Source organism: Chinchilla lanigera, unplaced genomic scaffold, assembly GCF_000276665.1.
Source record: "Chinchilla lanigera isolate Chin_1 unplaced genomic scaffold, ChiLan1.0 scaffold00032, whole genome shotgun sequence".
NCBI lineage: Eukaryota > Metazoa > Chordata > Mammalia > Rodentia > Chinchillidae > Chinchilla > Chinchilla lanigera.
The window spans coordinates 3112472-3128065 of NW_004955433.1; the positions used below are offsets into that span (position 1 = coordinate 3112472).

The following is a 15594-nucleotide window of genomic DNA, read 5'->3' on the forward strand; positions in this document are numbered from 1 at the left end:
GAGCCAGCAGGCAGGAAGCTAGCCAGCCAGAAGGCTGGCGCTCCCCACCCACAGCTCCCTGTGCGCCGGAAGCCTTCCTTCCAGGGAACCACGAGGCCGGGAGTGAGTCGCCGGTCCAAAAACTCTTCACCCAGTTCTTGAACAGGTTTCACACCCATCCACGGAGAAGCCTTTCTTGATGCCCAAGAAAATTGCCTTGCAGTTCTTTTCCATTCCTGTACATTCCTTTCCAAAATGTGTATCTCACTTCTTACCTGTAATATCTGTCTTCTGTACTCAGTCACAACAAGAACTCCACTCTGGCTAGCGCTGCACTTGAACGGTTTACCTCTGTGTCCCTTGTGCTGGATACACTGCTTACCAGGGATTAGTAAATGCTTTGTTGACTGAAGTGAATTTCTTCCCTCCCTTAAGTGAGTTCCTTACAGTTGAGATGTGTCATTCTTCTACAGCCCATAAAATATGAAGGGCAGTATTTTACAGTGCAGAAAAGATACAGATTCAAATACAAGTTTTGCCACTTACCATGCAAATTTGAGATCTTACTCTTTAAGTCTCTTTGGGCTTCAGAGACCTCTACACTAAGGTTTTCATTCACTTCATCATTCAGTAAGTATTTACTGGGTGCTCACCAGATCCCATTTCTCTAGGAACTGTGGATTCAGTAGAATGCAAGACAGAAAAGTGCTTGCTTCCTGAAACCCACGATCTAAATAGGGAAGGGGTTGGCAGAGGGGCACAGTAAATGCATAAGCAAAAATCTCAGTGATAAAAGCCAAAAGAGAGCAATTAAGGTGGCTAATTAGAGTGGTCAGGCCCGCCTCTCTTAGGAGATAACATTTGAACTGAATTTTTTAGTAAATCCAATGAAATAGTATCTATGACTGTGCTAGAATCATGTCCAATATAATACAAATGTCAAAAATAATAAATGTTAGTGTTAATAAAAACTTGTCAAAAGAATGAACTGGAAATATATTTCAAAAATCTAGAAGAAAGCATATTGAAGGTTTCTAGCATAAATGATGAGGGGAGGGAATGGGGGCTTAAAAAAATTAAGATGTGTTATGTACATGTACCAACTCCCCATAATAAACGCAATCATTATGTACTACAAACACATATGAATAAAAATAAAGAAGGAAATGGTGAATGAGGAGATAGATGCATTTAACCTGGTTGAAACATTACACTATATATATCAAAGAATCATGTTACCCCAATAATGTATAAAATTTTTAAATTTTTAGGTATTAGTTAAAGAATAAATGTAATTCAGGTCAGAGAATGTAGCTCAGTGGTAGAGCACTTGCCTAGTATACATGAGGCCCTGGGTTTGATACCCAGCACCACGAAAAAGAAAAAAAAAAAGACATAAAAATAAATGACAATTTAAATTAAAAATGAGGGCTGGGGATATAGCTCAGTGGCATAAGCACCTGCCAGGCAAGCACAAGGTCCTGAGTTCAATTCCTGACACCCCCCCCAAAAAAAGAGTGAACTGAAAGTATATAAAAATATAAACAGGTTGTCTTTCATATATAAAATGCTTCAATTACAATATCTCCATGTGTTTATATAGTGAGGAAATCATACATATCCACATGGGTCTTATTTGAGTCAATAAGCTAAATCTCCTTTATTTATTCTGAAATCATTAGTGCTCTTTTTAAGTTTATACTGAAAGTGATTTAATTATTCACAGCATCCGTCCAGCATGTACACAGGGAGAAACCATGGAAAGACATGCATCAGTTGTTTATAAGTGGATTGATCACTATTCTCTGAGGTTCCTATGAACCCATGAGATCTTCCACATTTGCTCCATTGAGCTGATGAGGATTAGGGGTTAGGATCTGAGAGTGGGGAGGGAGACAAGGGATGTCTCGATGCAATCTGGCCAGGACTTTGAGGAAACCCCTGATGATGCACATCTTCCTGATAATAAAATCTTCCTGGTAGTAAAATTGTAGCATACAGATACTACATATCAAAGGGTGGCTTATGAACTGCCTCTGTTCCAGGAAATTCTCATTTAATCCTAAAAAATGCATGAGTCAGTAGCTGTCTTAGGTTAGGTTCACAGAAGCTGATCCCTCAAAAGAGAGGAGGGAAGTGGAAAAGTTGGTACTAAGATTTCCAGGTGAAGTCTGCCATGAATTGGGTGCTATAGGGACATTCTGAAGAGTAAATTACTCATTAAAGTCCCCCCTCCTTTGAGTTAGGGATGGGCTTTCATACCTCTCCACCAGTCACTCTTTGGTTGTGGCCTCAAGTGGTTCTAGGACCCCAAGGGCATTCACCCAAAGAAAACCTCAGGCTTGGGCTGCTCACCCAAATGGCACAGGGGATGCAAGCATAATAAATGAGACCCAGGGATCCGGGTGGAGCACTCTACAGTACTCATACCCCTGATTTACATAAGGGGAAATCTGATGCTGAAGTTAAGTGCTTTGCCAAATGTCCTTATTTAAGGGATTGGGTCCAGATACACACCCAGACAGGTTTGGTTCCACAGCTCATGGGTAGCTCTACCAAACATCTTTCCTACCAAAGCCATACATATGGCAACACACTGTGTACACTAAATGAGATCCTTAGCTCACTTTCTAAAGCAGAAGACTCTACCAGGAAATGTAGTGAAACAGTATATTTGGGAATCTCTAGAAGAGCCCTGTCTAACAGAAATATGATGGTAGCCACATATGTAATTTAAAATTTACCAGTGCGACAGTAAGCAGAAACACCAAACCAATACCCAGGATTTGGAGGCAGATTTATTTATGTTGACTGGCACTGATCAGGATCATTCCCAGAATATCAGGTCCTGATCTCTGGTGGTCCAGGGCTTTTAGATAATACACAAACAGGTGGAACAAAAGAGGCACAAAGGTGAGCCAGAACAGCCTGGCAGTTCTTGTGATCAGCTAGCAGGGCCAGATCATCGCTTACAAAGGTAGATTAATGATCATCAGTTTATAAAGCTTGGTACCGTGGTACAATCAGGCATCCTGTATGTTCGGTCACACTCTCGCGGTTACGGGGGTCAAGAAGGTAGATACAAAGCCATGAAGCAGTTACAGAGCTAGGCAGGTTCAAAAGAACAAAGTTTTACAAAGAACAGTTTCTCTTGCACAGCTTTTCTCTTTCACTACTGATCTCAATAAAAAGGTGACAGAAGTAAGAGAAATTAACATTAATAGTATATTTTATTTGAACCAAACTTACTCAAATATTATTATTTTGACATGTAATCAACACAAAAAGCTAGTGGGATAATTCTTCATTCTTTTTATATAATCTTTTTGTGGCTTTTGAGCTGACAGCATGTTTCAATTCAGTTGTGAAATATTTATCAGAAATACTTAATGTGAACTAAGATTTCATAAAACTTAGAGCTGAAAAAGTTGATTCACAGAGCCAAATTGCTCCAAGCATACTTAAAAATTTTCCATACTGAATCAAGTATCATTTGCTAAATTTAAATCAAATAAAATTCAATATCAAAATATCAGTCTGTTAGTCATACTAGCCACATTTCATTTGCTCAGTAGTTTCATGGTGACAATGGTTCCCACACTGAACAAGACTGAAAATGTGTCTTTTGTGAAGACATAGGATGTAACTCTGTACGCCATCCGGGACAAAACCAACCAGTCTCCACTGAATAAATATCATGAGCCACATGGAAGGGACAGGACAAGTTAGCTGCAAAGGCTTTGCAGTTGGAATTGCTCAGAATGAGCACTGGCTGTGTTCATAACTTTGGACCAGAGCCATCCAGGAAGAAGGTGGGACTGGCTTTTGCTTGATCCTTGCTAGATTGCCTACATGTAATACTTGATTTCCATCTCTGTAGCACCTGGTTACTGAAGCATTTGGTGGCCTAGTTACTGAAGCATTTGGATCTTGTAAGAATTCCACAACAAATCCAAGAGTACTGTCTGGTGGCCATCTTCACCGCATGCCCTCACCTGGACGTGCCCATGGATGCTGAAGGCACAAGACACTAGGCACGAAAGCAATGGGAAATTCTGGCCTGCCTTTAAATGTTTGCACAGGATTATACCCAAAAGAAGTGAGCCATCTCCAAGAGGCATGCACAGGAACGTTCATGAAGCTTTACTACTAATTATCAAAAACCAAATATCAGCCAAACACACAACAGTAAAATGGGTTGGGAGTATAGCTTGATGATAAAGGGCTTGCCCAGCATGTGTGAGGCCTTGGTTTCATTACCACACCACTAAAATGAAAGAAAGAAAGAAAAAAAACACAGAGTAAAATGGTTTATTAAGTAGAATTTTCCAAAATAGTCACAAATTGAAATATACCAGTGGGAATAAAAGAGCTACATATCCAACAATATGGGTGAATCTCACAATGGTACTAAAAAGGCCAGATACAAAAAAAAGAGAAAAATTGTAGGATTCTTCACGTATAAAGTTCAAAAACAGGCAAAACTAGTATTTTTCACTCTGTAGCCCATGCTGGTCTCAAATTCAAAATCCTTCTGTCTCAGCCCCTTGGGTATTAGGACTGTAGACATGTGCTACCATGCCTGGCTTAACATTTTTTATTTCAGAAGTCAAGGTAGTCATTAACTTCACAAAGAATACAGGGTATTGATTAGAAGGGACTACTAGAGTGCTGGTAAAGTTGTATTTCTTGATAAAGATATGTTCACTTAAAAATACTGATTGTTCATACATTTTTCTTTCTGTGTGGCATAGTTTTAAAATATGCATTTAAGCAATAAATTTGTTCATGCATTCATTTCATTGGTCATCAGCAGAGTTCTGTTCATTCTATAACTTCAGAGACAAGCTAAGACAAGGTAAGAAAGTCAAAGTTGTGCCTCCACTCCGTGATCCCACCTCCTTGAAGTTCCAGACCTCTTTCTGGGTTGCTGCTATGGTTTAGGTATGGCTTGGATATGTATCCCCAAAGGGTTGGTGAGTTGGACGCTCAGTCCCCATCATGGTGACACGAGATGTGGGTGGACCTCATGCAAGGCGATTGGGTCATTTGGCACACTGTCTTTATAAGAAATTAAGTCATTTTCATGGGACCACAGTAGTTCCCACAGACAGGAGTTGCTATTAGAACAAGTCTGGCCCCTCTCAGTCTTTCTGATTTCCTTCTGCCATAAGGCCCTCACCAGAGGTTGAAGATATGGAGCCTCCGAATCTTGGACTTTGGACTTTCAACCTCCAAAACTGAGCTAAATATTTCTTTCCAAGTTACTCAACTTCTGGCATTTTGTTATAGCAACAAAAATGGATTAATGCAGAGGCAGAGAAGAAAACCAAGCTGGTCGCTGACCTGAGAGTTTATGAGGATAGCAGAGGACAACCAAGACAACTTTAGTTTTATCAAGGGTCCTGTGCCCAGCATGTCCTCCCTTTGCCTCTGCCTAACTGTCTTCAAGTTCTTTCCCTTATGATGCCTTCTTTGAGTTCCTCTCAAAGAAAACTTACCTTTTTTTTCAATACTTCGAATGGAACCTGGGTTTTGCTCACACTAGGCAAGTGTTCTTCACTGAGCTACTTTCCCAGCCTTCTGTCTTTCTCTAAATCTGTAACACACTTGGCTGTGCTACTAACAATTTATTCCTATACAGCATAGCAATAGTAGAAGGCTGTGCCATGCAGTGTTGAAATCTCAGGCTGTGGGATCAGCCAGACTATAAGACCTCCCATCCATTTCCTGCGCGACAACTACACGCAGTTTTTTTTTTCTCAGTTGAAGTGGAGATGGTAACAGGAACATCTACCCAATAAGTTGTTGTAAGATGAAAAGAGATAATGGATGTAGAGATGCTAAAAATCAGTAAAATCTCAGACAATGTTTTCTATTTTTTTTATTAAGCACCATCTACTTCTAGTAGATGGTATATACCTGAAGAATACAGGCCATGACTTTCATGACTTACAATGAATAAACTCATTACATAAGTCTCACACTGCTTGTCCTGTTCAGTTCTCTCTTCCACAAGCCCAAGCTCCTGCAGAAAAAGAATGACAATTATGTTTTGTTTTGCTTGGGGTGTTTGTTGTTATTACTTTATGGGGCTGGAGATTGAACCTAGAGCCTCATGCACAGTAGGCAAGCTCCCTACCATTGAGCTATAGCCCCAGTCCAAGAACTGTAACTCACTTACCGTAATATACAATACTGTGATTGCCAAACACAGGTTTTAAGGCTACATGTGCTTGGTAATGGACTGAATCCACAAAGGACTTTTTGACACTTCTTTTGGCAATGCTCAAAACGATCAAAAGAGGACTACTGTTGTCAGACAGCCTGCTTCTGAAAAGTGGCTTGCCACCTAAACATTGCCTGGACTGTTCACCCCTTCCTTGCAAGTTAAATTTCAAGTTCTTTTCATCTGGAACCAAAAATTGAACAAGATGAAAAGCAGTGGGCAAGTTTACTCAAGAAAGTAAAAGTGAAGAGTTAGAGAAAAGCTGGCTCTGCAGAGGGAGCCTGAGTGGAATAAAAGAGGAAAAAGAAAGATAAAAGAACACCCTGGAGAAAGCAGGATGGGTTCCTGTGGGGAAAGCCAGGAGAGCAAGTTCTTCTTGTGGCAACTCTCTTTTATGCTGTCCAAATCTCGAGGAAACCAGAGAGAACTTGTACATTCCTGTCCTGAGAGGTGGTGCTGGGATGCCAGGCCTCAGGCTGATGTTAGATCTAGGCCATGCTGTTGAAAAGCTGCTCAAGTTCTCAGGAGAAGTCCACATGCAGGGCTTCGGGAACTGTTCTGCATATGTGTCCACATGTGCCTTGTAGTTAACAAGTAGCTGACAAGTCACAACTACTTCCCCAGGTGGTTTTGCCAGACCCTCAAACTTCTGTTACAAACTATCCTACTGCTAGGATATTGACTGTTCTAGTTTGCTCAGGGCTGTCCCAGTTTTGGCACTAAAAGTCCTATAGTCCAGGAAGCCCTCAGTCCCAGGCACACCAGGTTTGCTGGTTGCTTTGCCTTCATCTGTGCCTGTGCACCCAGGCTAGCCTTCTATCTGCGTAGCTGAGTCACCTATGCTCCTACCTGCACGCCAGCCTTCGGTCTGGTTGACATTTCCTCTAGGTACTCAAATGGGCTCCTGAAATTCTCTCTCCCTCCTGGCCCTTCAGTCCTTTCATTTCTCCATTAGCACCGAAACAAGATAAACAAATTCCTATACGAACTACAGTGAAAATACCAATATCATTGTACAAAAACAATCTTTACTTCAGTTATCACACTTACGGCAGTCTCCATACATGACAACAGCACCTTTCATACACACTTATCACTTACACTTCGCTTTTTATAGGACACGTTTTACATCTCACTGGTAATGCTGTTTTGTCATGAGGTTCTTACTACATTATGCAATGTGTAGTTAATAGGAACATAAAATATCGATAAAATAAAGTACTAAATTCTTAATATATATTGCAAATTCAGAATACAGATCAACATTTTCTCATCAACCGTATATTTACTTATACAACCTAAGAGATAACATTGGAAATAAAAACCAATGTGAGCTACGATGTAAACACAAACAAAAGTCTACCGCAGAAATAATCTTTGCTCTGGCTGTCACACCCAGGGCAGACTTCACCCTGGCAGCTGCATGTTCCTTCCACAGTTCTCACTTTCCCAGACAGCACATGGGCTTAGCTTTCCTTTCCTATGTGGCAGGCCATTCTTGTCACCTCTCTTCTCTTCCTAGTTTTGTCAGGAGCTTTCTACTGTGTTTTACAACATGCACTTAGCAGGGAAATAAAATATCAATAAAACAAAACACCAAACAGGTAATGAGTGCTTAGAATAGACGTTGACATTTCTACATTAGCTGTGTACTTGTTTACAAAACCTAAGAGATAATATCTGAAATAAAAACCTATGTGAACTACAATGAAAATACTGATAGAACTCTACAACAAAAATAATCTTTGCTTCAATTGTCACAACCAAGGCAGTCTTCACATATGAAAATTCCATGTTTCATACACAAGTATCACTTATACCGAGAAAACATATGTTTTCCCTGTGACAGGGAAAACATATGCTATTTCCCTGTCCTTTCTTGCAGGGAACATTTGTTTTGTTTCCCTGTTGTTGTAGTAGGTCTCTGGGATGCTGTGTCTGCCTATTCTCCTGTCAACTCAGCAGTGTGCACCATAATTTTTTTGCACAGTTTCCTGGACAGAAACATTTTGGTTTTCCCCTGCTGTAAATGACCTTTCATTAGCTCTGGGCCCAATCTCCTGAGAAACATTCTCCATGATATTCTGCACTTGTTATTTTCTTTGCAAACTATCAAAATATTTACACCACCACACAAGTTTAGGATTCATAAAACATGACCACTGGTCAGTGCTATAGGTTTCAAGTGACATCACAGTTGCTGCATAATTCATCAGCAACATCAACTCAGTCATTGGTTTTGTTGCAGAAAGTCTCTATCTCAGGCTTCTGTTTTGTCAAGGTTTCCCTATCAATGTTTGCATCATGCTGCAACATTGACATCAGCAGTACCAGTTTGTTTTTCTTTGCCATATATGAGACCAATGTAAAGCTTTCTGTAATCCAAAGATTGTACTATAGAATTCTCTGTTTTGAAATTACCATATTTCATTTGGAATTTCTGCTTTCTTCCTATGTACAGTTCCTGTGCTGCTCAACTTGTGCTCTGTCAGCAAATGTAACATCAACTGGAAACTGGCAAACCAGTTGTCCAGTGTCACATTCCAATTAATTTGGGACATGAGAACAACAACTCTGTTCCCAGCATCATTGGATATTACTATGTGAATAAGGACCTGATGGCTGAGTTCTAGGATAAATGTCTAAATTGAAAGCATAACAAGTCTTTGCATCTACAAGGGCATAAATTTTTATGCCGTATTTTGACCCATCACTTTTCCACAAGTCTCTTACAGACCTGCGATTACCATGAGAAATCCTTGCTAAGTACAGCAGACCTATGAATGCTTTCAGTTCAGCTAGAGAGGTGTCATAATAAATACATCTTTGAATATGGCTATTGGTGCATACTGAACTTTTTACCTGTATTTCAGCCTTTGGGTATTTCACAGCATCTTGTAGCGTTTCATCTGTTATAATTTCCAGCACTGAATGGCAGTGCTGACATTCTTTCCAATACGTTTCACCCCTGCAAGACCCTCACTGTGTTTTCAGATCTAGTTCTAACAGCGAATTGTTCCATTTGGTTGTGGCCATTTCACAACATTTTAATTAGTCAACTATGTACTCGTATTGCTGTTTTCTTCATCATCTGAAGCAAGGATGTCTGCATTCTGTGTCTGTATCAGTTGATTCTTGCTGCATTTCACTGTCACAGGAACTTTGGCTCTCATCAAAGTCATCATTAGCGTCATCCATCCATCCCCACCACTCTTCTGTTAGGAAAACATGTAGATTATCCTCATCATCTATGCATGAATAATCTGATGATTCACTTTTGACCGCCTTCAAACTTGCAAATCTGGTTTTTCATGTGCTGTTGTACTGAACTGAGCTACTTTTCTACCAGAAAAATCAAAAGAAAACTTCTTTTAAAACAAATCATAGAACGGTGTGGGTGTATTATACACTCTGTGATGCTCAGGTAAACTTCTGCCAAACATGTTAGATGGAGCATAACGTCGGAAAAAATCCTGATTTGACAATTTTGCACATGTGCACACAGCTTGCCTTTCATCATACCAAGTGAGTGCACATGTAGATTGCTTCCTATATTCCTCAGGCAAAGGTACTTAGCTGCACAGCCAGCTGCTACTGTGTTAAAGTAAAAATTTAGAGTAAAAAGTAAGGAATGTGTTTGTGGAGCCCAGTGTCATGTGCTGCAGGTTTAAAAAGAAGACTTAATTGGGAGTGTGACTGAGTGGAACAGCACTTGCTCAGCAAGCATAAATTACTGGGTTTAATTCCCAGCGCCATCACCACCAAAAATAAATAAATAAAAGACTTTAAAAATCAACAAAAAAATCTGGGGACATAGCTTAATGGTAGAGCATTAACTAGTGCTGTCCTCATTATCCCCCTAAACAAATGAAAGAAAAATAAAACAAAAAAAGCAAGAAAAATGTTTCAAACCTACATTTCCCTCAAGCTACCACCCCAGTTTTGGCTTTAGCACACAATCTTTTAAATCAGTTGTGTATACATAGTCTACACTTATAATTCTCATTTTCCCCATTCTTTGTTGAACCATGTTAGGTTTTTGCCCCCAGCCTATCATAGAAATGAGTCTTGTCACAGTTTTCCAATGATCTGAAATATTGTCAGACTGCTGAATTGTAAGAAATAAACTTGTATTAAGACATTGTATTTTGTTGTTTTTTATAGTATAAATGTGTCATAATTTAAGTAACAGAGCTAAAAATTTTCACATTCACCTCTTTAGTTTATGCACAGTGTGATTAAAAAATACAGTGAATGCTTAAAAAATTTTAACAGGTAAAGACACATTGCCATTAATTCACCTCAAAATACTCCCCCTCACTTTGAACACACTTACCACATCTTTTTCTCTACCACTTTCTGAAGGAGTTCTAGAAGGCCTTTTTCATGAATGTCTTTAGTTGTACTATCATGGCTGTCTCAGTGTCCTGAATTGATTCAAAATACTGACATTGCATGGCCATTGGACAACAGCCAGAAGTCACATGGTACCAGATCCAATGAATAAGGGGGGTGAGGACACACCATAATATTTTTTACAAGCCTGTTTTCCATTGGATGTCACTCAACAACAACATTCACTGTATTTTTTAAAATCACACCAGATAAAGACATTCATGAAATAGAACTTCCAGAAATGCTTCAGAAAGTGAAAAGAGCAGTGAGTGTGTTCAAAGACAGCAGAAGTATTTTGAGGGAGATTAATGGCAATGTATATTTTACTGTAACTCATTAAAACATTTAAACATTCACCATGTTTTGATCATTCCCTGTATATCTCCCCTGCAACTTATAGCTGTATATCCAACTGTCTACTCTGCAGCCAATAAAATACATCATAAGAATCTCAAACTTAACACTACCGTACTAAATTTTCCTTCTCCATCTCCAAATAGTATCCATCTGTCACAAATGGTATTCCCTTCTTACTCCACACCAGCCCAGCACAGCTCACAGCTCCCTCTCACATATTCTAACCCCACCTAGCAGGAAAGAGTATGAGCATCTCCTGCACGATTATTCCAACAGCTTCAAGCTGGTCTTCCTGCTTGACCTTTGGCCCTGCCACAGTCAGTTTTCAACACGGGTTGGAGTAATCCCAGGAACACGGTCACTCCAAGTCACTGTTCTGCAGAAAACCACCCTCAGAGGCTTCTTAGCCCCTTCACACTGAGCTCCAGAGCCCTTACCTTGACTGCAAAGCTGAACAGCTTGTTCTATTGCCTGCTCAGCCCCATCCCTGCACACCCCTGCCTTCCCTGCTCCTCCACCACTCTGGCCTCCTCACTCCTCAGACACCTCCACCTGGCCAGCCCCAGCTGTGAACCAGCTTCTTCTCCTGCCCAGAAGTCTCTTCCACCAAATCTGATGCTTATTCAGTGTCTCCTTAAATTTTAAACTCTTTACTTTACTTTTAAATCATTCCATTATTGATCTAAGAAGACACTGTGGTGGGAACACGAAGAAGAAATGGCCTCTGTCCTCAAGAAAATACTCTGTCTGAGTGCAGACTGGGCCTCTTGGGAGGTGTCCTGGAAGACAGGCCCCGCTGCCTGAGGAGAGCAGGGGGTGGGTGAGGGGAGAGAAAGAGGTGATAAGCGAGTGCTTTTGAGGGAGAGAGCAGATGGGTGTCGATATGAGAGGTGATGACTGCTGCACCAGCTTTATCTGTCCCCGGAGCCTGTCATGTGCTATGCCGTGATCGCAGGGGACAGCGCGGGAACTGCAGGGCTTAGGGGAGGAGAGAGTCACTATTAGACTGGCTGCCAGCATGGCACAGAAGAAAGCCAAGAGCAGGGAAGAGATGTGAAACTGCAGATTATTGCCATTATTGTCACTCGTCCAGTGACAAGACAGGACATCAGACAAGCAGTTAGAATGAGGAGCCCATCAAGAAGAGAAAGAGACAGGCAGTGTGGCACACATCTGTCATCCTAGCTACTCAGGAGGCTGAGGCAGGGGGATCAAAAATTTGAGACAAGCTGAGGCAGCTCAATGAGACCCTCTCTTAAAAATAAAAAATAAAATAACACCAGGCATGGGGGCACATGCCTATGACCCCAGCACTCAAGAGGGTAAGGCAGGGGACTGGTCTACATAGTGAGTTCAAAGCCAGCCTGAATTACATAGAGAGATTCTGTCTCAAACACAAAGAAAGAAGGAAGGAAGGAAGGAAGGAAGGAAGGAAGGAAGGAAGGAAGGAAGGAAGGGAAGGAGGGAGGGAGGGAGGAAGGAAGGGAGGGAAGTAAGAAAGAGAAAGAAAGAAAAGAAAAGAAAAGAAAAGAAAGAAAGAAAGAAAGAAAGAAAGAAAGAAAGAAAGAAAGAAAGAAAGAGAAAATTTAAAAGGCTGTGGACATAATTCTGTAGTAGAGCAGTTCCCTAGCATAAGTGAGGCCTGGGGTTCAATCCCCAGTATTGAGGAAGAAAAAAGGAAGGAAGGAAGAGAGGGAGGGAGGGAAAGGAAAAGCAAGGGAAGGGAAGGGAAGGGAAGAGAAGAAAAGGAAAGGAAGGAAGGAAAAAAAGGAGGGAAGGAAGAAAAGAAGAAAGGATGAAAGAAAGAAAGAAAAATAAAAGAAAGATGAAAGAAAACAGATATAAACAAGAGAGACACGGGTCAATGTAGAAGCACAATCTAGGATCAGAGATTCCTTGGACAAACCAGGATCCGTTACGCTGATGGTCTTCAGTGAGCTGTGCTTCCTTGTACTCAGCCCTTGTGAAGCCTCTCCCTAGAATCTGTAAGGTGCTTTGACCCAGTGATTCTTCACTAGGGGGGACCCCCCCACACCTACCCCATGGAACGTTTCACAATGTTTGGAGACAGTTGTGTCAAAAATAAACTGTGTGGGGAAGGTGTCTACTGGTGGGCAGAGGCCAGGGATGTTGCTAAACATTTTACTGTGCATAGAACAGGCCCACACAACTATCTGGCCCATAATGTTAGCAATGTGGAGGTTGAAAAGCCAGCAGAATATAACCTGAGCCTTGGGGTCCATGCCTTCAGAAGGATGAGGCTTTCAGAAGACCTAGAAGAACCACTCTTGGCAGTCAGAGACTCACATAGACCACAAGAAAGGCCTCATGGAAAGGGACTCAGAAAAGCTGCATGGTGGAGAACTGGCCGCACAGCCAAGAGAACCAAGGTCCCAGATGTACCGTCCCAGGCAGACTCCTCCAGTCAGCCCCCAACCATTCCAGCCATCTTTGCTGAGGTGCCTGACATATGAGGCAAGGAACTGTCATGCATATTCCAGCCACAGCAGACATCACAGAGAGCAGAGACAAATTGTTCCTACTGAGCCCTGCTCAAACTGCAGACCCCTGAGCACATAAATAAGATGTTGATGTAGTCACTAAGTTTAGGGATGGTTTGTCCCAAACCAATAGGTACACGAAGCAATAGCCAACACAATAGGCAGTGTTCTATGCACATCCTAACTACAACCCTGTGAAATAAGATCTGTTCTTTCCACTGACACTTTGACTATGAGAAAACAAGCCACAGAAGGGCAGAGAAGTTCAGTACCCACTGTGGATGTAAAATAATGGCTCTGCTTTGAAGGAAATGAGAAAATAGTTTATTCTGCGCCAAAGTTAAGTGACCATGGCCTGGAACACAGATTCATGTTATCCTGAAGGAATAACATGCAGAGGAAGTTACATGAACTTTAACAGTCAAAGAACAAAAGAAAGTCATAAATCAATACAGTTAGTAATTATGTTGATGGGAACATCCAGTGGGAAGGCTATAGCCAGGTGGGCAAATGTCATCTATAGGTTTAGATATATAGCATTCTTAGCTTTAGGGTTGGTAGAGGCTCAAGGTCTGCTAAGCTTACTGATACATTCTCAGAGATTTATCTAGTAGTCATGAGTTGTTAGGTCAGACACAGCGGTTGCTAATAAATGACTAATAAAAGGAACTAAAGAAGACCCAAGATAATTTTTGCTCTCAATTTGCAACATTTGATCTCTTCACAATCAACATGTTCCAGTCAGCCAAGGTCAAATGGTCTGTAAGCTTCTGATATAGATGTGGCTTCTTCAGAGAGCTTAGGTTCATAACTGCCAAGATTAATACAACTACAAAGTAGTAGAGTTGGTCTTTGACTCCAAAGGCCACACCCAAACTTTCATGCCATAAGTCTCTCCAGTCATCCTCTAAATATGTATGAAGAACCTACTATGCACCAGGTACTGTTCCATGCTCATGAGATTCAGCGGGGACCAAAAACAAACAAAAAATTCCTGGTCTCATGAAACTTACTTTTAGTGAAGTCTGAGAAGCCACAAAAGTGTACCATCCAGTGTCAAGACTCCACCAACTCGACTGGTGTGATGGACATTAGTTGCTTGTTTGATTGCCAGGCATCTGTTATAGCAAGCCTGCTATCATTGGGAAATTATTCACCCTATTTGATAGATTCTGCGAAGACTGTTACTGAATGTGGCCAGCTCTCCCCTAGCCAAGCAAGGCCAAATAATCCTACCCTGGGACTTGAATCTTCAGAAAAATAGCAAAAAGATTGAAAATGGCTGGAGTTCATTCATTGTAGTGATGGTTCTGAGATGGGACCATTGAGAAGTTCCTGTTATCCAGACTCCAACCTCGGTTCTCATTCCTACCCAGTGTGAGCATTGTTCTGTAAACTTGTTCACTCTGTGAACCATCTGATATCTCTCTAGTAAAGTTCTGTGTTGAGCGAGACTGTTTTTGATACTTGTGATGAAAGAACTCTAACTCCAGATCTGGAGTTTAGAAGACAATCTCTGGATCTAGGGGCAAGAATAGTGAGAATATACTAGATAGTAATAGTGTCTCCAAAAAACTTCATTATTAAAAATTTGAGGGGCATAAGACTGGGCCAATGGACACATCCCCTACTTTTCTACTATAATTTTGGACCTTAGTTTTATACTAGTTGTCTGTACATCACAATATCTTTCCCTGAGGGATACAGGAAGCAATCTGTGTATACCCATTTGGTATGATGAATGACAAGGAGTATGCACATGTGTAAAAGTGGCAAAACAGGATTTATACCTACCTTTATGCTTCACCTAGCTAGTTTTGCTTATGTTTACCCAGCATCACAGAGGGACCAACAGGCACACAGCATTCCAGGGATTTTTTTTAAAGTTTTCTTTTGACTTTTCTGGTAGAAAAGTAGCTCAGCTCAGGATCATGGCACATGAAAAATCAGATTTCCAAGTTTTGGAGGGGATCAAAAGTGAATCATTAGATCACTCATTCATAGATGATGAGGATGATCCATTACGGTAAAGTACATGTTTTGATAAGAAGGGAGAGGTGTGGGTATATGGTGATGATGACAATAATGATGATGATAATGACTTTGGCATGGCCATGTGAGCCAAAGTTCCTG

The 15594-nt window shown here is 41.0% G+C and overlaps 2 long non-coding RNA genes across 2 annotated transcripts in view; one reads left to right on the plus strand and one right to left on the minus strand.

The window, feature by feature from the left end:
* Positions 1-4495, plus strand: part of LOC106148927 — a 16718-nt gene extending 12223 nt beyond the window's left edge. The window contains exon 3 of the long non-coding RNA XR_001234702.1: positions 3860-4495. This is a non-coding gene — a long non-coding RNA (uncharacterized LOC106148927). The remainder of the gene's footprint in view (positions 1-3859) is intronic.
* A 1350-nt stretch (positions 4496-5845) lies between these two features.
* Positions 5846-15594, minus strand: part of LOC102021906 — a 14079-nt gene continuing 4330 nt past the window's right edge. The window contains exon 2 of the long non-coding RNA XR_261550.2: positions 5846-6007. This is a non-coding gene — a long non-coding RNA (uncharacterized LOC102021906). The remainder of the gene's footprint in view (positions 6008-15594) is intronic.